Here is a 23,728-nt window from a genome sequence, read left to right on the forward strand (position 1 = left end):
CGGTTTGAACTGCAGGAGATTGTCTTGACCATGTCTACATGCCTAGTTGCCGCCATGTGATTGGCTGATTAGAAATTAAGTGTTAACATGCAGTTGGACAGGTGTACCTAATAAAGTGGCTGCTGAGTGTAAATGTGCCCCATTATGTTTGTGAAAACCATAACTGAAAATAATGTCCAAATGTTGGAATCACCATAATGTTAGAATCACCTGGAGTAATTTGCACCTGAAATACTGCGCCACATTAATGGAGGGTTTCAGGCCATTTTAGGTACTGTAGTTTTTCAGTTTCTCAAAAAGGCGGCATGGTCTCAGGAAAGGGCGTGCCATGTCAGCAAATTGGCCACAAACCAGAAAATTCATCTTGTGCACCAGAGAATTTAATATTGTAGCGCAGCAAACTAGACCAACTAATAGGAAGTGCAAAATAGGACTCGTCAGTCTTATACTATGCCATGTGAATCATCCAGCACCAGACACAGGCATTAATCTGGCTCAGCAGGGCACTGTCTAGTTCTACTCTGGTCTAATGACCAGCACAATAATACATCTCTCCCATTGTGCGCATACAGGAGAGATATGAACCCCATTGTACTTTTCTAACATTGTACATTTGGTAAGAGGAGATGGAGTCATTGCCCTCAGGGAACTGTGTTGATACATGGCATGGCTGGAAGTACCTATAAAAACTGGAGCAGAGCAATAGTTTCCTGTATTATTGAAAACGCTCCATTGATGAATAAGTCTGGTAGTATGATCATTTTGTAGTCATCCCAGAACTGTAAATTGTCAAATAATGTATTGGGAGTGAACTGGCCATACAAAGTAGAGCCAGATCACTGCCTACTTAGTGGTCTATTACACCTGGTCACAGTGCTGTGAGCAGCTACTTGGCTTCCTATGGAGAAGCTCTCCTCCCTTCTCCACTCGGCCATGTGCTTCGCTTATATTCTCGCCTTAGTTAAGCACGGGGCCATCAGTACAAAGCATAATTATTTTAGTGTATTTCTTATGTAAGCTTAAAGAAAACCTGTCACCACATTTTCACATATACAGTGTGAGACACTGAAGGGGTTAACTGTGGATGGGCAGTATGCTTCCCCTAGGTTTTCATACTATGCAAGGCCTTAGTGCTGAGTTTGTGCTGTCCAGCACCTTGGACACAGGTAGTGGGAGCAGCCTAATCAGGCTGCATAAAGCTGCTGAACAGAGCTGAGAGCGTTGGCTCTGAAAGGAGGCTGGACAGCACACAGCCCTGACTTCTGTGCCTGGAGCAGCGACATCTTTTATGTTCTAGTGGTGAGTTAGAGGAACTCTGTTTAGTTAGCACCCGGACGGGTAGGATTTTGTTTGTTTGATGCCTGAATGTGAAGGCTGTTTTATTTTGTACCTGCTCCTGGAATAAACGCAGGTGAGACCTGTTTTGGACTAAAACTTTGGTGTCACTGTCTTGGACTACATCACGTATCACCGCTACCATGGTCTCAACTGGGCCAAATCTCCCACATATGGTGCTTCGGATTGCGGGCAGTTCAAAAGACACACACCTGAAAGGCTCGCTACATCCTGCAACATTGCATTGCGTGGATAAAAGCAGCAGGCAAATTGCAGAATAAAGCCAAGATTGAGGAGTCCAGAGCTAATCGGCAGCTGCAGCAAGCCATGCTCCAGCAGCAGGAGGAGAGGTCCCGCCAGCAGCAAGCCATGCTCTAACAACAGGAGAAGAGGTCCCGCCAGCAGCAAGCCATGTTCCAGCAGCAGGAGGAGAGGTCCCGCCAGCAGCAGGAAGAGTCCCGAGCCATGTTCCAGCTGATGATGGAAAAGTTTTCTGGCATTATGGCAGCACCGCAAACAACAACTACTGAGGGGTCTCATACTGGTTTGCAAGGGTACCTGGTTGTCCAGCATTCCGCACGGGCTGCAGTACAAAAGGCTTTACAAAAAATGACGGCGACCAATGACTTGGAGGCGTATCTCACTGTGTTCGAGCGAGTAGCTGAGTGAGAGGAGTTACCTACTGAGCAGTGGGCAGATGTCCTGGCACCGTTCCTGACAGGAAAATCGCAGAAGGCTTACTACAACCTGAGTGAAACGGAGGCCCGTGAGTACCCCCAGTTAAAGGCGGAGATTCTGGCTCGTCTTGGGGTCACCATTCAAGTTCGTTCCAGCCGGGTCCACCAGTGGGCATACTCAGAAAAATGACCCCCGTGCTCCCAAATGCATAACCTGATCCATCTTGTCCGGAAGTGGCTAAAACCAGAGGACTGCACCCCAGCACAGATGGTCAAAAGAGTGGTTCTTGACAAGTTCACCCGTTCTCTGCCCTCTTGGCTCCAGCGATGGGTTGGACAGGCCAATGCTGAGGAACTCGTGTCCCTAGTAGAGAGATATCGGGCTACGGAGGATCTTCTACTTACCTCTCCCACACGAAGCAGTGCCAGTGACAAGACCACTAAACCACCTGGTAAGACTGCTACTGCAGAAAAGGGGAAACAGGTCAGGTTGGGAGGGGGTTCATTGGGGGGCTCGGATACACAGACGCCCAACGAGGCTCATGACAGAGGTCATAGCCGTATCCAGTGCTGGTGATGCCATGAAATCGGCCATATTGCTGCCAACTTTCTCCTGTCAGTGGAGCCAATGGACTGCAACCAGACCCGGCAAATGTCACTGTTTGCCTGGACGGTTCTGGCAGCCGAGTCGGTCACGGATGCAGAACCCCAAGTGTGTATGGTCACAATCGGTGGTCACACGGTGGAAGCCTTGCTAGACTCAGGGAGTCTGGTCACCCTGGTGCGGGGAACTTTGGTTGATCCTGGACTATACAGTGGGCGTAAAGTGGGAGTGTTATGTATACATGGGGACACTCGAGAATATCCCACTGCCGTCATCAACCTACATACACCTTGTGGTAATTACCCAGCAAATATGGGTCAGGGATAGAATAAAACATCCAAAAATTATTATGACATTTTAAAGAAAAAGCGGATGTTCATGAATGAGTACAAATAACAATCTTTATTAATTTCGTAAATACAAAGATAAAATTAAAAACAATTAAAAAGCACCCTAGGTGCATACTGATACCCATGTCCCCAGTGCACAGTAATAAGCGAATATTAACAGGTAAACAGGTTGCAAAATGCATCAAAAGAGCACCATAAATGCACCAAAGTGCAAGAGAAATAATCAGACAGGTATGCAATATGTAAGGTGCTAAAGTAGCCACCGTTTACCTGGATGAAGGACGTCAGTGTTTTGCACTTTGGTGCATTTATGGTGCTCTTTTGATGCATTTTGCAACCTGTTTACCTGTTACTATTCGCTTATTACTGTGCACTGGGGACATGGGTATCAGTATGCACCTAGGGTGCTTTTTAATTGTTTTTAATTTTATCTTTGTATTTGCGAAATTAATAAAGATTGTTATTTGTACTCATTCATGAACATACACCTTGTGGTACTATCACCCATGAAGTGGGGGTGGTGGGGACCGTGTTTCATGAGGCTATTATCGGCAGAGACTTACCGATATTCTGGGACCTCTGGAGACGAAGACCCACCTCAGATGGTATTGCAGATAATGGACATTGGATATGTCCGGCCTTGGCCCCTGAGCCCTTTGAGGCCAATGTACCCACACCAGCAGTAGGGGTAACCCCAGGTGATGAATTCTCTCCCCTAGAGGTGAGAGAATGGTGAGGTCGAGGGTCACAAGGAGGTGGCCGACATGCCGGACCTTGAGATTTCCTGTGAAAATTTGGGGCTGCACAGCTACAGGACCCTACCTTATTTAAAGCACGGAAGAATGTTAAAGTGATAAATGGGGTAATCCAATTACATGGGGCTGACAAAATATACCACCAAATGGTGATTGTTGGGGAACTGTTGTACAGGGTTGACCAGATACGGATGAAGGAGGTTGAGCAACTTGTAGTACCCCAATCTCAACGTAGGCTGGTGCAAGGTTTGGCACATAAACATGTGCTGGGAGGGCACTTAGGTGCTGAGAAGACCCGAGAGAGGATCCTGCAGAGATTTTTCTGGCCTGGGGTGCGGGAGGAGGTAAACCGGTATTGTAGCTCCTGCCCTGAGTGTCAACTTACTGCCCCGGTGTCCCACTTCAGGAGTCCTCTGGTCCCGTTACCAATCATAGAGGTGCCGTTTGAATGGATTGCAATGGATTTGGTTGGCCCCATAGTCAAATCCACAAGGAGGCACCAGTACATACTGGTTATCCTGGACTACGCTACGCGGTATCCAGAGGCGATTCCATTAAGGAACACCTCCTCCAAAAACATTGCTAGGGAGCTGTTCCAAGTATTCTCCCACACAGGCCTCCCCAAGGAAATCTTGACTGACCAGGGGACCCCATTCATGTCTAGAGTAATGAAGGAGATGTGTAAATTACTGCAGGTTAAACAGCTCCGCACCTCTGTATATCACCCGCAGACAGATGGCCTGGTCGAGAGGTTTACCAAGACCCTGAAGGGGATGCTAAAGAGGGTGGTCAGCAAAGATGGGAAGGACTGGGATTGTTTGTTGCCTTATCTGATGTTTGCCATACGAGAAGTTCCCCAGTCTTCCACAGGTTTCTCACCCTTTGAGCTGTTATATGGCCGTTCAACACGTGGGCTCCTAGACGTAGCTAAGGAGACTTGGGAACAGGAAAGGACCCCCCACCGTAGAGTGATTGAACACGTCTCCCTTATGCTGGACCGCATAGAAGCAGTAATGCCCCTTGTAAAGGAGCACATGACAAGGGAACAAGAGGCCCAGTGTAGGGTCTACAATAGATCAGCCAGACTCAGGACCTTTAACCCAGGCGACAGAGTGTTAGTTCCCACCGTTGAGAGTAAGTTCTTGGCGAAATGGCAAGGTCCATATGAGGTGGGGGAGGTTAACTACAAGGTATATCAGCCGTGGAGGAGGAGACCCGAACAGATATACCATGTGAACCTCCTAAAGCCATGGAGGGAAAGAGAGTCCCTGATAGCCGTGGGAGTAGAAAAAGCATCTATCCCCAAGAAGGTGACAACCGAGGTAGGTGTACCCGATGCCAAGGTGCCTGAAGTACGGATCTCGGAGTCCCTCTCCAGGGCCCAGATTCAGGATGTGAAGGAGTTTGCGCTCTGAAACGCTGATGTGTTCCCTAAGTTACCGGGTCGTACTTCAGTCATCAAGCATGACATCTTGTCCGGAAGTGGCTAAAACCAGAGGACTGCACCCCAGCACAGATGGTCAAAAGAGTGGTTCTTGACAAGTTCACCTGTTCTCTGCCCTCTCGGCTCCAGCGATGGGTTGGACAGGCCAATGCTGAGGAACTCGTGCTCATAGTTTATAGTAACGATTGGAAGAGTCATCTAGCCAACGTGCAAGCAGTGATAGACTCCCTCAGGGCAGCAGGGTTGACTGCAAACCCCCAAAAATGTGCACTTGGTCTGGAAGAGGCCCGTTACCTGGGGTACCGTATTGGGCGAGTGGTCATCAAACCCCAAGTAAACAAAATGAAGGCGATACAGCAGTGGCCACGACCTGTGAGCAAGAAGCAAGTGAGGGCTTAGTGGGCTATTATCGCCGATTTTTTTCCTGATTCTGACTGACCTGACCAAGGGTAACGGGTTGGTGATGGTAAAGTGGAGTGAAGTGACTTAAAACGGTTTTGTGCGAGGGACTGATCACCCTAACTTCACCAAGACCTTTATTGTGCAGACTGACGCTTCTGACGTGGGCTTAGGGGCTGTCCTGTCCCAAGTAGTGGAGGGTGAGGAACATCCCGTGACATTCCTGAGCCGCAAGCTCACACCCCCTGAGATGAACTATAGTATAGTTGAGAGGGAGTGCTTGGCGATCAAATGGGCTCTGGAATCCCTGAGATATTACCTAATAGGGCGACAGTTTACACTAGTAACCGATCACTCTCCCCTCACCTGGATGAGTCAGGCTAAAGAGAGGAACGCCAGGGTCACAAGGTGGTTCCTAATGTTACAGAATTTCAAATTCACAGTAGCACACAGTGCAGGGAAACTACATGGGAATGGTGATGCCCTGTCTCGTACCTACTGTCTGATGGCCAAAGGCGTTCGCCCCCACAGGGTCAAACAGAGGGGGAGGGTATGTGAGACACTGAATGGGTTAACTGTGAATGGGCGGTATGTTTCCCCTAGGTTTTCATACTATGCAAGGCCTTAGTGCTGAGTTTGTGTTGTCCAGCACCTTGGACACAGGTGGTGGGAGCAGCCTAATCAGGCTGCATAAAGCTGCTGAGCAGAGCTGAGAGCATTGGCTCTGAAAGGAGGCTGGAGAGCACACAGCCCTGACTTCTGTGCCTGGAGCAGCGACATCTTTTATGTTCTCGTGATGAGTTAGAGGAACTCTGTTTAGTTAGCACCCTGACGGGTAGAATTTTGTTTGTTTGATGCCTGAATGTGAAGGCGCTTTTATTTTGTACCTGCTCCTGGAATAAACGCAGGCGAGACCTGTTTTGGACTAAAACTTTGGTGTCACTGTCTTGGACTGCATCACGTATCACTGCTACCACATCTCTACTAGGCCAAATCTCCCACAACAGCAAATAATCACAGGTCCTTAAGCCTCCTAACATTAGCAAACTGTACCCCATGTATGTATCTAAGTACATGAAACCACAGCAGCCTCCATGGACTTCTACTCCTCCCCATCCTCCATGGATTTCTATTTCTCCCCATCCTCCATGGAGGATGCTGTGATTTCATATAATCAGATGGATATACAGGGTAGACATAGATGTAACAGGGCTTTAGATAATGTCATCCTGGTCACATGACTTTAAGTGCCCAATGATGTAACAAAGCTCTCCATAGTATGTCAAGCAGGAACAAGGAGGCATGACAATGCAAGTAAAATTTATTATACAGGACTCAATCAATATGATGGACTTGTAAGTTTATGATAATTTTCATATAACTTTATAAACCGATTTTTTATATTGCAGTCATGGAAAGAAACTCTTTAGGGATAAGGGCAATGCTTTTTCAAACACAGTTTTTAATGAAGTCTTTATTAAGGGTGGGTTAATTTAAATGACATGTTCTCTTTAAGTTCTAGTGTATAGCTGCCCTGTATAAAAGTGAACAAATTGCATTCCTTTTAGAAGATAATGCAAGATTCAACATACAGTACTTGCCAAACAGCATATTTTCTCACCTTTCAAATGACAATCATTTCAATAAAGAATTTTGTAGGAATTAGAAACTTGATGGAACACTTGGGGGTCATTTGTGTTATGTCTGTTTGTTTTGGTTAGTTTTTTTCTGTTTGCTACTTTGGTTATTTATCAATCTCACTTTTTCCTTGTGTTAAATGTTTTTTTTTCTTCAGATCTCTTTTTGCGACATTTGTTACAAATGTCTCAAAAATGTCGCACAAATGTCTCATGTCACTTCTTTCCATTTTCAAAGTTTTCCTTAAGTATGGTTTCCTCTGGAGTTTTTTGCACCTGAAAAGATCACAAATTTTAGACAATTTGAAATTATACATGTCATTTGCGACATTTAGAGCATCTGGAATAGAAGATAAATGTGCCTTAATGACAATAAACAAATGTCCAGGGGACTTCAATGCACATTTCAAGAAGACCCTAAAAAGTCGCAAATATTGCTATGTGCCAAGATGAATGTACACTACACACTACAATGCTTACTGTATTATGGCAGTTTTATCATGTGGGAATTTCACAGGCCAAATCAAGGTATGCATGTGTTATTTTTTAAAGGAATCTGTCAGCTCCTCTTCCACATGTAGCTAAAGTGCCCTGCACCATAGGCATTTCTTACTTGAGAAAACCCATGATCTGGATAAAAGGAATTCTTTTTATCAATATGAAAATAAACTTGTCCACAGGTATCTGTGTGCCCGCTCTTCACCTGTTTCACTATTCTGATATTTCACTGGGCTTTGATTGACAGTGTTGAGCACTTTTTCCTTGGTAAAACTGGTGAAGAGAGAGAGAGGTCGCACAGATCCTTGCACTGAAATACTCATTGGAGTACAAATAATAAGGCACAGTGGTAAATTATGGCAAACCTTGCGCCCCAGCGCAACCAATCGAAATAGCTTATGTCTACTTCATATGCTACCTAGGAGCTAAAAGATTCTAATTAAATAAAAATGTTTATCTCTTGTATTTTACTAGTTTAAAGTTGCTGCAGGGCTCTGTATAGGCGCACCGCAAGTAAAGGAAATCAGAATTGTGTGGGATAATTTATTAAAACACAATTAAAGGAACACTCTTATCACAGCTGATTCATTGAATTATGAAGGGAGGAGCATGACTCTAGGTTCTAGCAAGGTCCTAGGAATAATGAAAATGAGTTATGCTGCTCCCTTCAGGCCCTGCACCCGGCATTATGTGATGAGTTGGCTTTGATTGGATTATTCCTTTAATTGTCTGTGTGGTTTATTCTCTTAAGTAGTGCATACAGGTCTATTAATGTAACTGTATTATAATGCTGCTTTCAATTGTAGACATATGTACAGACCCAAAAGTTCAGGCGTGCACAGATGCTGCATATTTTGTGCTTCAAATTCTCCAGTTTCCATGGAAACAGCTTCAAGCTAAACTCATTTTCAAAATGAAATTTATATTCAAATATTCACTCAAATAATATTTTACATGGCTACTTAGCATGTATTCATATAGAAAATATTCTACATGCAAATTAAAGGTCTCAGAACACAATTGAACATTTGTGAACTGTGGCTTTTATATTTCGGAATCCATATTTTATCAGTATTGATGTGTAGTGATGTGTAGGCCACATTACATCCCACATTGGTCTGATAGATGGCCAGTAACATACTTATTATTATTAGAGATATCACTCTATATGAAGTTATACTGTATATGTCCTATATCCTTAGCTCTTTTTTAGAGTTGAAAATGATTGCAGGTGTTTGGTATAACCTGTATGTGCATTCCATCTGTGTTTATTCACACGGTCATGCAACACCTGAGTATCGGATCCAACAACCTGAGGGCCACAGGGGCATTCCAAAAGATAAATATCAAGGCTTGTTAATGAAAATGATGACATTTCAGTGGACTACCAAATATTCTTGCTATGAAAGCAATGTATGTGGTGTTGATCTTCTGACAGTACTCGCACTGGTAAACTCCCTTTAAATTCAGGGAAAAGGACTTTTATTCTCTCCAAGAATTAAAATTTTTTGTCCATTGTGGACCAACAAAGATTTTTTTATTCCATGTGAATTGGCATCATTAAACAGCTATACCACATTTAGTGAAAAGGAATTAAGCACAATTCAAGCAGGATAGGCTGTGCTTTTTCTTTTTTGCATACACTTCAATTGTATACAGTCCCTTATCTTCCAATATGTTTCCCCCAATTTACTTGCTAGTAAATAGCTGTTGAAGACCAATATGGCATCATGCGGCACTATGCCAGTGATTACAGTATTGCTAGATATTATGAACTAGTACAATTCCTCATCTCTTCACTTTGCCCTGTAGATTTCAAGCTCTTTCAGTCTTGGCATTCTTTGTATTTCATATATACTGCAAAACTTGTGCCCCCACTGCAACATGTCAGTTTAAGCAGCACATTTTGAAAGACTTAAATAATAGATAGAAATATCACAACAAAATAGATGATAGAGACAGTGCTGCTACAGTAAATAAATCATAAACGCAGTGATGTCACAGTACTGGCAGTCCCCTACTTAAGAACACTCAACTCACAGACGACCCCTAGTCAAAGACTGACCCCTCTGCCCACTGTGACCTCTGGTGAAGCTCTCTGGATGCTTTATTATACTCCCAGACTACAATGGTCCAATTACAGCAAACATTACATTATTGAAGCTCCAATTGTCACTGGGGCAAAAAATATTTTTGTCTGGATCTACAATAATAAAAATATACAGTTTCGACTTACATACAGATTCGACTTCAGAACAAACCTATGGAACCTATCTTGTATGTAACCCGGGGACTGCCTGTACAGACACAATAAACAATGATATCACAGTGCTGACACACACAGTGTTGTCACAGAGCAAGGATAATAAAAACAGTGATGTCACCATGCCGGGAAGTTATGTCCATGTATATCACCCTGGATGCTGAATAATAATAACTATGGAAAATAAAAGTACATGAGAAAATACAAGTTTGTAGGGGTGCCGTTATATTACATACATTACCCTTACATGTGGTCAGTAAATAAAAGCAATGCAGCTTACAGTCTGTGTTGGATATATTTTTCTTACAATCACTGAACTTGGACAATTTTACATTCTTCTCATAAACATAACAAAGAGTAAAAACCAGGATATTAGAGACAATTGATCCCTTCTCATACTAATCCATTTAAATGATTCTCGAAGGCCAGAGAACTTGGAAGAAAGCAGAACATCTAATTGTATGAGAAATCTTCAATCCAGAGCAGCACAAGGCTTTCATTTTCATTGTGATGAGAACAAGCAGCAAATCCTTGAAAAGTGTTTATTTCTTTATCTCACAAAGGGAAACAAATTCCCTCAGTAAAATAGTTTAATGTGGGAAACATCTGATTTTTAGAAAGCAAAATGTATACAAGGTCAATAAGGATTATATGGAAACGATCATTGTGCGGTTATCTCAATGTGTTAATGTTCATAAGGATTAGCCCATTGCGCTAAAGCTTAAACAGTGATTGCCAAAGGCTGTGTACAAACATACAGCACCACAGAACAATGTGGAGGTCTACATAAGTATGCACATAATATTCATGTCTTATTAGACCCCCAAGCTTACTGCAGGTATTACAATATATGTAGAGAATAGGAAGTTGTAAAACCTTTCCAAAAAAAGGAGTTAAAATGTCAATGGGAGTCATTTGTCTTAGGTTTTACTTCTTTACCCTTATATATGTTTCTTTTTTTTGGTGCATTTGCTCCAAAATTTGTGACTTTTTCATTTACCTAGCCAAGTAAGCTGCTCCATAATTTTTCAGTGTTGTGTCTGATGTATCTTAAAAATCCAGATGTGGAAAAAGCAGAATTTTGGCACAAATCGTGCTAAAAAGTTGCACTTTTGGTGCAAATAAACTCTAGTCCTGAGCAAGAATAGGAAAATGTTTAGAAGGTTTTGCAAAAGAGATGCATAATGCATAATTTTTTTGGTGCACTCTGTTCATGCTGCAGAATTGTGGTGCACGTCAGACAGAATTGTGGCACAGTCCAACTAAGCAGTAACACGACCTTTTAAATGCACATTTTTCTGTCTTGTCGAACACAGTGCAGCCACCACAAAAAACTGTCGCAAACACTTTATAAATACATGTGCAAGCAGTTTTTATGTTCTTTTCAGTGCAAATTCAGACAGAAAACGCTTAAAATAAACGTTGACCACTGTCTGCATGATAAAACATATGTATATAAAAAAAATCATTGTTCAAAAAATGTAAAAACATATGGTGTATGGACAATCATATTACACAGAGCATACAGCTCACAATTTTAAAAGACAATGGGGGGCGGGGCAGCTTAATTCTAAGAAGATTCCCCCAGGAAGTTCTAATTAATAATAATTAGAAGACGTAACTTGGCGGGTACATATTTAATCTTCACTGTAGTATCACATATCATGGGGACATAGCGCTCAGTCAGCGACCATTAAACTGGCTACGATGGATAAATTATATGAATATCTGTATGAATTATTAATTGTCCATACAGAATAAATAGATATAAAAATTGCAAAAACATAAAACTAAAGATGAGACAGGAGACTGATAAATGATGAAGCTTGTTGTGTTACAATGAATCATTGGGTGTGTAGTGGATGAATTTGGGCAGTGGGGGACCAGTCGTGTGGGAAGGAAAGCAGTGGAGCATCCAGTAATTCCTGGAGATTGTATTACAACAGTAATTGACTTTTACAAGGGCACAAAGATAGTATGAGAAGGATGGAGGAATATTGCAGATGGGAAAGGTAAGGTGGAAGGAGCAGAGGGTTTAATCTTACAGGGAAAGAGGAAGTGCAGAGTAAAGAGAGTATACAAAGCATGATATTACATGAAATTATCAAGAACATTCATTTCCCATAACTTGCCTGTCTAGTGTGCTTTTGACCAACAAGTTAACACAATAAAATGTGCCGCTGGGAATCCTGCAATGTTCCTGCATAGAAGATAAAATAATTAGCAGCACATTCAACATGGACAAAGAAATCAGATCGGTCAGATTATTAGAATGGGAGAATGCCAGTGTATGATCTTTGATGGGCTGTATTACTACATATAGTATATGCTAGAGTATGACCATAGAAGAATAGGTGAAAAGAAGGTGTTTGGGAGTGGAGCATGGGGGCAACACTATAAGGCACAATTGGCGAATAGAGAATGGTTAAAAAATGATGTTGTTATGGAAAATAAAGTAGAAGCAATCAGAAGTATTGTGTGGATGTTGGGCAATGTGTTAAAATACAAAGGTCCTAAGCACATGCCAAAATTTGTCCGCCCCCTTGTTTTCCCAATCCTGTTGCCAGCCCATGGTTGGGTATAGTTGTTCATACATAGTTGACTTTCATGATGCACTCATATACCTATAAGTGAATTGGCTTCACCGGTTCTGTATATCATGTCATATGTACAACCATAAATATTTGAAATTCTAAAACATAAAATGTAGAAATATCTTCTAGAAATGGAATAACTGGAAATCATTTAGCACTCATCATTCTGTGTACCTAAAGTGTTGCAATATAAATAAAGTGACTAATACAGAACTTGAACATTTACTGAGAAAAACCTTTTCTACTCTCTTGCTCTGTTTACCTGATATACAATGAGCTATTGGTTTTTACACAGCAGGGAGTGAGGCAATTGCCACACAAGTAAAAGCTATATACAGTATGTGGTGATGTGTCATTGCCATCTTAATCTTTTAACACTGCAGATCTTTTTTGCACTTCCTTTTCTACTTAATGGGGGTCATTTACTAAGGGCCCGAATCACGTTTTTCCGGCGGGTTACTCGAATTTTTCCGTTTTGCGTAGATTTTCCCTGAATTGCCCCGGAGTTTTGGTGCAAGCGTTCGGTTTGTGGCGCTTTGGCGCTGGATGCACGCGACGGAAATCGGGGGGCGTGGCCGTATGAAAACCCGTCTGTTTCGGAAAAAAACACCTCATTAAAAAAAAAAGTGTCGCTTGACACGGGCTTACCTGCACCCGGCCTGGCTTGGTGAACTTCAGTGCACTCCGACGAACTTAAGCGCAGCATCGGGGGAACTACCTTAGTAAATCACCGGAAGACTCGAATCCTCCACACAGAACACGCCGATGGATTGTGAATGGACCGGGTAAGTAAATCTGCCCCAATGTGTCCCAAAAAACAATACTGTTTATTTTTACATTTTTGTATTTATTAAATTTATTTTTTTTTAATGGAAGCTTCCAAAATGCAGATGAATCTTGCTCTAAGTCGTGGTGCAAAATGCTGACCCTACCTAGTACATTCCCCCTTTTGTCTTCTACTGCATAGAAATTAGAATCTGTAACAGCAAATTCATCTAATTGCGTTATTAAAGGGATTTTCTTATGAAGATGACCTATTTCTCTATACCCTAACTTAAGGTTTATGAAAGTCGCAGTGAAAGATTTCCTACATGGAATCCCCTACTGCAATGCAGAAAGTCAGTTATGTTTAACTTCGATGGCCACTTGTAACGGTACACAGACATGGGATTAGAGTCTCTTTGGGAAGAGTCCGGAAGGAGGAGTCTGTGGACCAGCGGACCCTCTGGACCACCGCGGGAGAGGATGATGGTACAAGCCGGCACCCGGCACTGGAGTCTAAGTGGCACCTGGTCTTCACCAGAGCCCGCAAAGCGGGATGGTCTTGCTGCGCGGGGTACCACCAGGTCGTTCCACGGATGCGACTAGGCCTGCGGACTGTGTAGGACACAGTCCAAGCCTGGGATGACAGCAGGAGTACGTCTTGGTAGGATGAGCTGGAATTCAAAGCAGGCAAGCAGGCAGCTGGCACACGATCCAAGCAGACAGGAACGAACATGGAGGAAAGCTGGTGGCTTGGAGACATCCGTGAACGCTGGAACACAGGACAAAGGAGTGTCTGGGAATGCTGCAGACACAGGACACAGGAGAGTCTGGGAACGCTGGAGACACGGGACACAGGAGCGTCTGGAAATGCTGGGAACACAGGAGAATTTGGGAACGCTGGAGACTATCTCACGCCTCTTCTGGAACAGGAAACCATGGAAGTTTCTCAGGGCACAGAAGATAGGGCTTTCCCTTACAGGAACAAAGCACGAGGCAGGAAGGGAGGTGCCCGATTATAAGGGCGAGCCGGATTAGCCAGCGCCAATCATGAGGACGCTGGCCCTTTAAGTCTAGGAGAGCCTAGTGAGCGGGGACGTGCGCTGCCTAGTCATGCAGCAGGCTAATCAGGAAGCAGGAGCGTTGGAGAGGTAAGTCGATGCCGGGTGGGGGGTTGCCGCGCCGCAGGAAAGGGCATGGGTGAATTCTTGATCCGTACCGAGGATCGCGGGTGCGGCCATGACACCACTGAAGAGGTGGCCTTGGTCTGAAATTCTGTAAAGACATCTTTTTGATGACACAACTTCTTCTTAAATCATCATATTTATTATTAAATTTACATTTTGAGGAAAGGGAAAATTCATAGCCCCTAGAAATCTGGATTTCACTTCCTATATATGCCTTCTTCCTGCTTTCAGTCTGCTGTTCAAAGACCTTTGGAGGACCTTTAATACTATTTACTACTGGTGATTCTGAAGGCTTCGGAAAATGTAGATCAGTTGAGATGCTGGGTGTCATAACGATTGTGATCTTTCAATCTATCAATTTCAGAATCCCAGAAAGTCTCTCCAAACGCAAAAAGTATAAAAGCCTTTAGGTGACATCAAAAATTTAAGAAGCTTACTGTGTGTCATTTATATTGATCTGATTTCAATACAAGATGAGTTTTTCAGTCATAGGGGCTCATGTATCAAACCTTTTGCTCTCCTTTTCCTTTTCATAGTGCTTGTGCTCATTTGCACCTTTTTTTGCCCCTAAGATAGTCTCCCTTCAAACTTCGCCATTGTCTAGTTTTATCATCTGAATCCAGATGTGAAAGTTGCAACTTTTAAAAAATGTATGCTGTATCTGTGATGTGTATATGCTATATGTGTAAACGGTGTATGTATATACTGTATGTGTATAGATATGTTGCACATTGCGTGTATATGCTTAATTCAGGGACCCTGCCTACCGGTCTCATATAAGGGGAATGTTCTGCATCATTAGCATGCCTTTCTAGAATAAGCCCATGGCTGACTTAAATGCAGGGGCAGTTCATTATATATGCAAATGAGCATTTTCAGGTGTAAGTGTAGCCACCTAGTACAATGCACCCTCTCTTTCTCAGTTTTACAGTGTAATTCAAAATCCTGAGTCATTATATCATTACATATTATATGAAATAGAGATATAAAAATACTTTAGGACTATAAAATTTTAAGAAATTCATAAAAATCTAAATAAATTTCATTTGGAAAGACCACATATTGATGCATGGACTTCCAGAGAAAGGAAATATAGTCTAGATATAGAGATGACCTTCTAGAGAGATGTTATAATACATCCACATTCGCTGTGTGTTCAAGACTGAGAAGATATTGTCAGTTTGGTGGTATCAGCCCTTGCAGATGTCTTGAATCACTGCCACGTCATAGATTTCTTATTTCCCTGCATTCTTTTCAGGCTGATTAGTTCCCCCATACAACTGTTTGCAGTTGTGTGTTATTCATTGGTATTTGAGCTACTTATCTTTGATTCTGCTTCCCACTTCTGAACAGTCATATAATGGTGAACCTGTAATGTAATATAGAGTGTCTGATATCTGAGTGGAGTGATTCACACAATCACTGGAGTGTGGAAACAATGTGATGTGCTTAGTATGTAGTTTATTTCTTCTAAAAGACTGAATGATTCATAGGGATCACCTGGTAAGTAAAACTCACAGTGGTGAAATCTGGTGCATAGTCATGAGGTTCAGAGGAAAGTTCTATGTGTTGGTTTTGAACAAGATTGATTCCCAGTTCAGTCTCTTTAGATACAGATAATTCTTGTGATTCATTTGTTCTGGTCTATTATATCCTATATTTTTCCACCTCTTACTAAACGGAGTCTGACTCACTGTTTATGCCTGGCCAGTGGAGCAGGATACTTTATTAGCACATGTGGATTACTAGGCTATATATAGACTTTACTGTATATACAGATTTCATATATTGGGGAAAGTACAAGACGCTAATAATCAAATGTGGTACAGTTCCTCAATCATCCATAATCTAGATGTCTACTTCAAGGTGGGTTCACAGCACTTTTGTTTTTTCGTAAGCGCTAAGTGTAAGCACCCGACATATACACTTAGCGTATATATTGACAAATAGTGGCAGACGGAGGTATAGTTGTCTCCATCTGGACACTACGTCTTGTCCGTCAAAAAATGCAGGATGGAAAAACGTAGCAAGCTCCATCTATTCATCCTGCAGCCTTCGGCTGAGCAATGTAGCTGCTCAGCGGAGGCAATGAATGGCTTTGAGGCATGGATATAGCGTATTGCATGCCTCTTCACAGCCTTGCCGAGCGCATACGTTGCTCAGAAGTTGGGGGACCTGGTGATGTCGCTGTCCATATTAGGACAGTGACATCACTGGTGGAACACTCTGCCATTCCCTGGCTGCTGCCAATATACACTACTTCCAGCGCATTCAGGGGGGTGCAGGGTAGGGATCCCTGAGCGACGTATTACACTGTATAGGTATACAGTGGGATACGTCTGTGCCATATGCTGTGAGGACACATCAGAGTCCTCCTGATGTGTCCTTACAACATATGGCAAATAACGTGGTCTAGTTTCTTTTGAGACAATTTTGTCCGCCTTTTTGAAGGTTTGATTATCTCCTTTCCCAAAGTGCTATACTGAGATGTCTTTATCAGTACTGTATTACCAATTACATTTTTGGCTTGGACACATTTTCTGAATTTGTATTTATTTTCTGATTTAGATTATTGATTTATATTTATTAGTCTTTAAATGATTATTAGAGCACCCCTCTTTCCTGGATTTGTTCTCTGCTCTATTGACAGTATCTATTTAGATGCTTTATAGAAACCTCATGCATACCTCCCAACCTTCCCAGATTTTAGATTTTGTTCATCTGTCCTCAATACAGATAGCGTTAAATGTGATGGTGAAGCAGGGGGCCGCCTGCTACTCACTCAACCATTAAACTCCTCCCAGCTGCTGCTGTCAGATGTTGTGGGGCAAAGTAGAGTGTTCATGGATTTTCACCTACCTGCTTCACAGCCACCAAGAGCAGAAGAAAAAGATGAGGGGGGTTTAAGAAAAGAAAAGAGGAAAGTTTAGGCTCCATTGAGCTGGATAAAATCAGCTGATGGGCTTGTGGGGCCTTATCAGTGGGAATCTACAATAGGAGAGCATTAACCGGTTCGCGCCCGCCCGCCGTGTATTCACGGCGGCGGTCGCGTCGCGCTGCATGGAGAGGGCTCACGGGCTGAGCCCTCTCCATAGCCGGTAAGTCTTTGCTGCATATTGCAGCAAAGGCTTACCGGTAACATCCGCGATCGGTGCTAGCACCGATCGCGGGTGTTTTTACAGCGTGGGCTGCCGGCAAAGCTGCCGGCAGCCTCAAACAGATAGCGGCGCATGGGCGCCGCCATCTTACCTGGGATCGCCGCTCCCCGTGACGTCATCGGGGGGCGGCGATCCGTCTCCATGGTAGCCTCGGGTCTTCCAAAGACCCGAGGCTATTTCGTTTTAACCCCTTCATTACAATGTGCTGATAGCACATTGTAATGAATGAGGAAGAAAATCCCCATATACTGCCATACTGTAGTATGGCAGTATATGATAGGATCGATCAGACAACCTAGGGTTAAAGTACCCTAGGGAGTCTGAAAAATAGTATAAATAAAAATAAAAAAAAGTTAAAAAAAAAAAAATTATAATAAAAAAACCTAAAATTTCAAATCACCCCCCTTTCCCTAGAACTGACATAAATATAAATAAACAGTAAAAATCATAAACACATCAGGTATCGACGCGTCCGAAAATGCCCAATCTATCAAAATATGATAACGGTTTTTAAATGCGTTTAACCCCGTAACGGAAAATAGCGCCCAAAGTCGAAAATGGCACTTTTTTGCCATTTTGAAAAATCTAAAAAAATCTATAAAAAGTGATCAAAAGGTCGTACAGTCCTAAAAATGATATCATTGAAAATATTATCAAATTTCACAAAAAATGACACCATGCACAGCTCCGTACACCAAAGTATAAAAAAGTTATTAGCGCCAGAAGTTGGCAAAATCAAAAAAAAATTTTTTGTACAGGAGGTTTTAATTTTTGTAAATGTATGAAAACATTATAAAACCTATACAAATTTGGTATCCCCTTAATCGTACCGACCCAAAGAATAAAGTAGACATGTCATTTGGGGCGCTCAGTGAAAGACGTAATATCCAAGCCCACAAGAAAATGGCGCAAATGTGTTTTTTCACCATTTTCATTGCATTTGGAATTTTTTTCCTGCTTCCGAGTACATGGCATGGAATATTTAATACCATCATTATGAAGTGCAATTTGTTACGCAGAAAACAAGCCATCACACAGCTCTTTACGTGTAAAAATAAAAAAGTTATAGATTTTTGAAGGTGGGGAGTGAAAAATGGACATGAAAAAACAGGAAAGGGCCCGGTCCTTAACCGGTTAAATGACTTTAACGTAATCTGCAACGTAAGTGTAAAAGAGGCCCTTAGCCTGAATGCCCAAACTGATTCTCACATAGATTCTAAGCCCTACATGTTTCAAAACTATCAGTTTATCAGTATAAAAGTTAATTTTTAAGTCTTAAAAGCCTTACCCTTTAGTGAATTGACCCCATAAAACAGTTGAGAGTGAACAAATTTATTGTTTTTTCAGTGAAGAGCATAGGCAGCAGTAGACTAAAATGGACTAACTTAGTGCAAGGGGGTGGGTAGAAAAGACCACACAAGTTGTAAAAAAAATTCCTAATGCCAGGGATACATTGGGGATAGCCCGTGCACCAATAAAATCACGGCGGTTGCACTAAAATGTGGCGCACAGTTAAGACTAGCTAAAAGCTGTTCTAAAGGAAGAACTCAACAGTGCAGATTTATCAAAATAATGATTCTGGTGCAGCACATGTCTGACTGTCATAGTTACCAGCCAAAATCTGCTGGCTCCTGCCACAGGCTTAAGCTACATTATGTTTTGCCGATCAAACTTTGCATTGCAAAAGTTTAATTGCAGACCCTGATTCGGCAGTAATATTCTATGCTCCAGATTCTAATCCCACAGCACAGATCAGTTTCCGCTACATGTTCCGCTACAGTACAAGCAGTCCCAGGATATGTAAAAGATAGGTGTCTTGTCCATGCCAAAACTCTGCCCTATCCGTAGGTGGCATTAATATGTGTGTGAACTGTGCCTTAATGTTTGTGTTTATGTCTGCCACACCCCTCAGATTCTGTCCTGCAAGAGTTAATACTCTGGACCTATAATTGCTTGCTCCTTCTACCTGAGACAGAGCCTAGTTTCCTATAAGTGCCCAGTTTAGCCTGGACTCCTTGCTGGTTAATTTTTTCTGTCTCCTGTGATCTCTAGTTTTAGTCCCTGTGATATCTAGTTCAGTCTTAACCATTTATTTAGTGGTGGTTGTTGCACAGTTGCTGGGCATGTACTGACATATTAACCAGCCCTACTTACCCTTGGACCAATGTGTATCCTGCCAAGCCTGCCTTGGACCACCGTGTATCCTGCCAATCCTGCCCTGGACCACCGTGTATCCTGCCAAGCCTGCCCTCGACCACCGTGTATCCTGCCTTGGACCCCCGTGTATCCTGCCAAGCTTTTCATGCCTGCTTTGTACTTATGTGTTTCCTAAGTATTCTTTGGATTGTGTTAAAGTTCTGGTCAAAGAGTCTGCAGTGTCATTAATCCCACACAGGCCTCTCAACTGTGAAACTGATATTTCCCCAGGGACTAAGTGCCCAAAGAAAGGGGATTTCAACTTATCCTATTCAGTGCATGAGGCCATGCGAGATAATGCTTAGACCAATTCCTCTGAAAAAACCTTGTGCTCTGATAATGTTCTTGCTACCATTGATAATGGACCATTGCCCCCTCCCAATCTATGTAGGAATGGTGAGGGTCCGGTGGTCCCTCTTAAAAGGGTGGGTACTGTCACGTCCGTGCCAAAATGCCACACTATCCGTAGGTGGCGTTAATATGTGTGTGACCTGTGCCTTAATGTTTGTTTATGTCTGCCACAACCCTCAGATTCTGTCTTGCAAGAGTTAATACTCTGGACCTGTAATTGCTTACTCCTTCCACCTGAGACAGAGCCTAGTTTCCTATAATTGCCCAGTTTAGCCTGGACTCCTTGCTGGTTAATTTTTTCTGTCTCTTGTGATCTCTAGATCTCTAGTTTCAGTCCCCTGTGATATCTAGTTCAGTCTTAACCATTAATCTAGTGGTGGTGATTGTGCAGTTACTGGGCAGGTGCAGACAGTAGGTTTGTTCTTAAGTTACATTTGTATTTAAAGAGGACCTGTCACCCCAAAAAATACACCCACCAAATATGTCCCTGATAATCCTCTGCTCAGCCCTTTTCTATTTATTGAATGTTTATTAAAATTTATGTTGGCAAAGGTGTTTTAATCAATCTGACCTCTTACCAAATAAGAGGTCTGATCCTCATATTCTGTATCCTGGCAGTCGGGCTTATTCATGAGGGGGCCAGCCGACACCCCCCCCCCCCCCTCCACGCCCCTGTCAATCGGGGAACTGTAAGAATTGCCGGCAGCAGCGCACCGCACATAACTGCCGAACTGACAGGGGGGTTGGCGGGAGCCCGTGAAGAGGGACGGAGCTGTCTGTGGGCTGTACGTGGCGGTGGAGTGCTGCCCGGTGTCTAACACCACCCGCAGGAGGTTGACCTGCGCCAAGTGTGTCCAGAGCGAACACGTCTTCGTCTTCATTGACGGGAAGGACATGGAAAGGTAACAGAGTTTATGAATGCGCTTCCGGAACATGTAGAACACGGCTGTGGCTGCGCCACACAGTGCTGGCCGAATAAATATATATAATTCAGCTGGCGCTGTGAATAAGCACAGCGCAGTCGCATCGCTGCCAGCTATTCTTACAGGTCCCTGCTGAGAGGGGCGTGGTGGGGTGGTTCGGACGACCCCCTCATGAATAAGGCCGACTGCAGCTATCAAGATACGAGGATCCAACCTCTTATTTGGTAAGAGGTTGGATCGATTAAAACCAACTGACGCAACAGTAATTTTTTTTAAATGGCATAAATAGAAAGGGGCTGGGGAGAGAATTATGGGGGGCATATTTGGTGGGGGGTCTTTTTGGGGGGTGACAGGTCCTGTTTAAGTTTAAACTGTTGTATTTAGTAACTAAAAAATTTATAAATAATTTTTTGATCCTTGTGACAGTTGGGTTTTAAAATTTGGGGGAGACAAGAAAAGCTGAATTAACAACAAAACTTCATTTCAGACACCTTACAGTTGACTAAAATTCAGTAAATTACCAACATCCAAAGAGCTTCATCAGAGGTCTTAATGGGTAGAAAAATCTGTTTGTAAGTAGGGGTCCTATGTGCATTCTATCCTCAATGCAGATGAGCTAATCTACAACAATTACAGGCTGCTCGTACCTAGGCTAAAGAATTGGTCGGAAGCATTTTATTTACTTTTGGCACAATTTGCAACATATATTTACAATTATCACATATTGATAAGTACACACTTAGAGATGAATTATAATATACTTGCTTCCTGTAGTCTCTACTAGAGGAAGCTCAGGAGCCTATCACATACTACTTTACTGCTGAGTGCAAATAATAAACAGCATGCCCTAAGTTTCTACCCCACAAGCAGCCAAGTACTCTCTCTATCATTTGACAAAATGTTCACTAAAACTCATCCCTGTCAAGCATGTGTATCATATGCCCTTGCAGGGAAGCAGGTTAGTAGCTAAAAATATTTCTCATATATTCATGTTATTAAAGCTCAGGCTTGGTTTTTGGTCCCATATAGGATGTTGCTATTGCAGTATATATTGTGTATATACCACATTCTTATTACACCTAATCTGATACCACAGTGGCATCCAATTAGTGGTGATACACTTGAACGTGAGCTTAAGCCAACTCACCCAAATAAATAAGCTTGACTGGCTTAGCAATCTGTAGTCTGTCTGGGGAAAACTATACATATTATATCGTTGTCTGAAAGAATTTAAGGTGAATGTCCAACTTTAAGGTGAATGTCCAACAATTTAAGGTGAATGTCCAAATGTAGATGACTTTTGATTTATACTTTTTTCCCATTATTTATCACCCTCCTCACACCTTTGCTCTCCATAAGGAGAGAAAAATAATAGTTTCAGCTACAGAGTCACCAACCAAAATATTGATAGTTTAAATGATGGCTCTATAGAGAACTCCAAAGTATGTGGGGCATGCTCATATACTTCTTTCCCAAAGTATACCATGAGAACATGTCCAAATAAAATGTAAACAAATCGGCATCTGGCATGCTCTACTTATAGAATGGCATAACATAGAGATCCACCCGGTCTCCCATTTTAACTACCGTATATACTCAAGTATAAGCCGACCAGAGTATAAGCCGAGACCCCTAATTTTACCATCAAAAACTGGGAAAACCTATTGACTCGAGTATAAGCTGAGGGTGTAATATATAGCCAGCTAGCCCCCTGTAGTATACAGCCAGCTAGCCCCCTGTAGTATACAGCAAGCCCCATGTAGTATACAGCCAGCCAGCTCCCTGTAGTATACAGCCAGCCCCATATAGTATACAGCCAGCCAGCTCCCTGTAGTATACAGCCAGCCCCATGTAGTATACAGCCAGCCAGCCCCCTGTATGACAAGCACATAAAATAATAAACTTAATACTCACCCTTAGGTGATACTCGCTCACCCCCCGACGCTCAGTGTGGCTCCCTTTTCTCGGTGCGGCTCCTCTTCTTTCTTCTCTTTGCTGTAATATCCGTGTCCATGCGATCTGCCGGCGGGCACACACTACGATGCGGCGGTGTTGCCGCTGATGACTTCATCTGCAGTGGCACCACCACATCATAGTGTGCGCCGGCCGGTTGATCGCAAGGATTTGACTATGCCGGGTAGAGAAGAGGAGCCGCCAGGAGCCGCGCAGAGGATTGGGAGCGGCGCCAAGGATCTGGGCGCCAGAGGGTGAGTATTAAATGTATTTTTTTTAATGGACTCGTGACAGACATTTTTTGTGCTGAAAAACTCGGCTTATACATGAGTATATACAGTAGATCCAAAGGAGAATAATATAACCTATGAATGATATTATACTCAATTATTTTGTGATTACAGCTGATAGAGCACTCTTAGATAGCCAACGAGGAAATGATACATTAGTCCAGCACGGCACATCATAGGCCTAATAAATGTTCATCCGTTTATTCTTTATAAAAAGCACATACAGCAACACACAGCTTTAAGCGTCACAGACCGACACGTTTCGACACATCGTGTCTTTCTCAAGGTCTAAGGGAGATACGTGTAAACGCTGTTTTAAAGCATACCTGTGTATATGACTCCACCTCCAAAC

Source organism: Engystomops pustulosus, chromosome 5 (genome assembly GCF_040894005.1).
Source record: "Engystomops pustulosus chromosome 5, aEngPut4.maternal, whole genome shotgun sequence".
Lineage (NCBI taxonomy): Eukaryota > Metazoa > Chordata > Amphibia > Anura > Leptodactylidae > Engystomops > Engystomops pustulosus.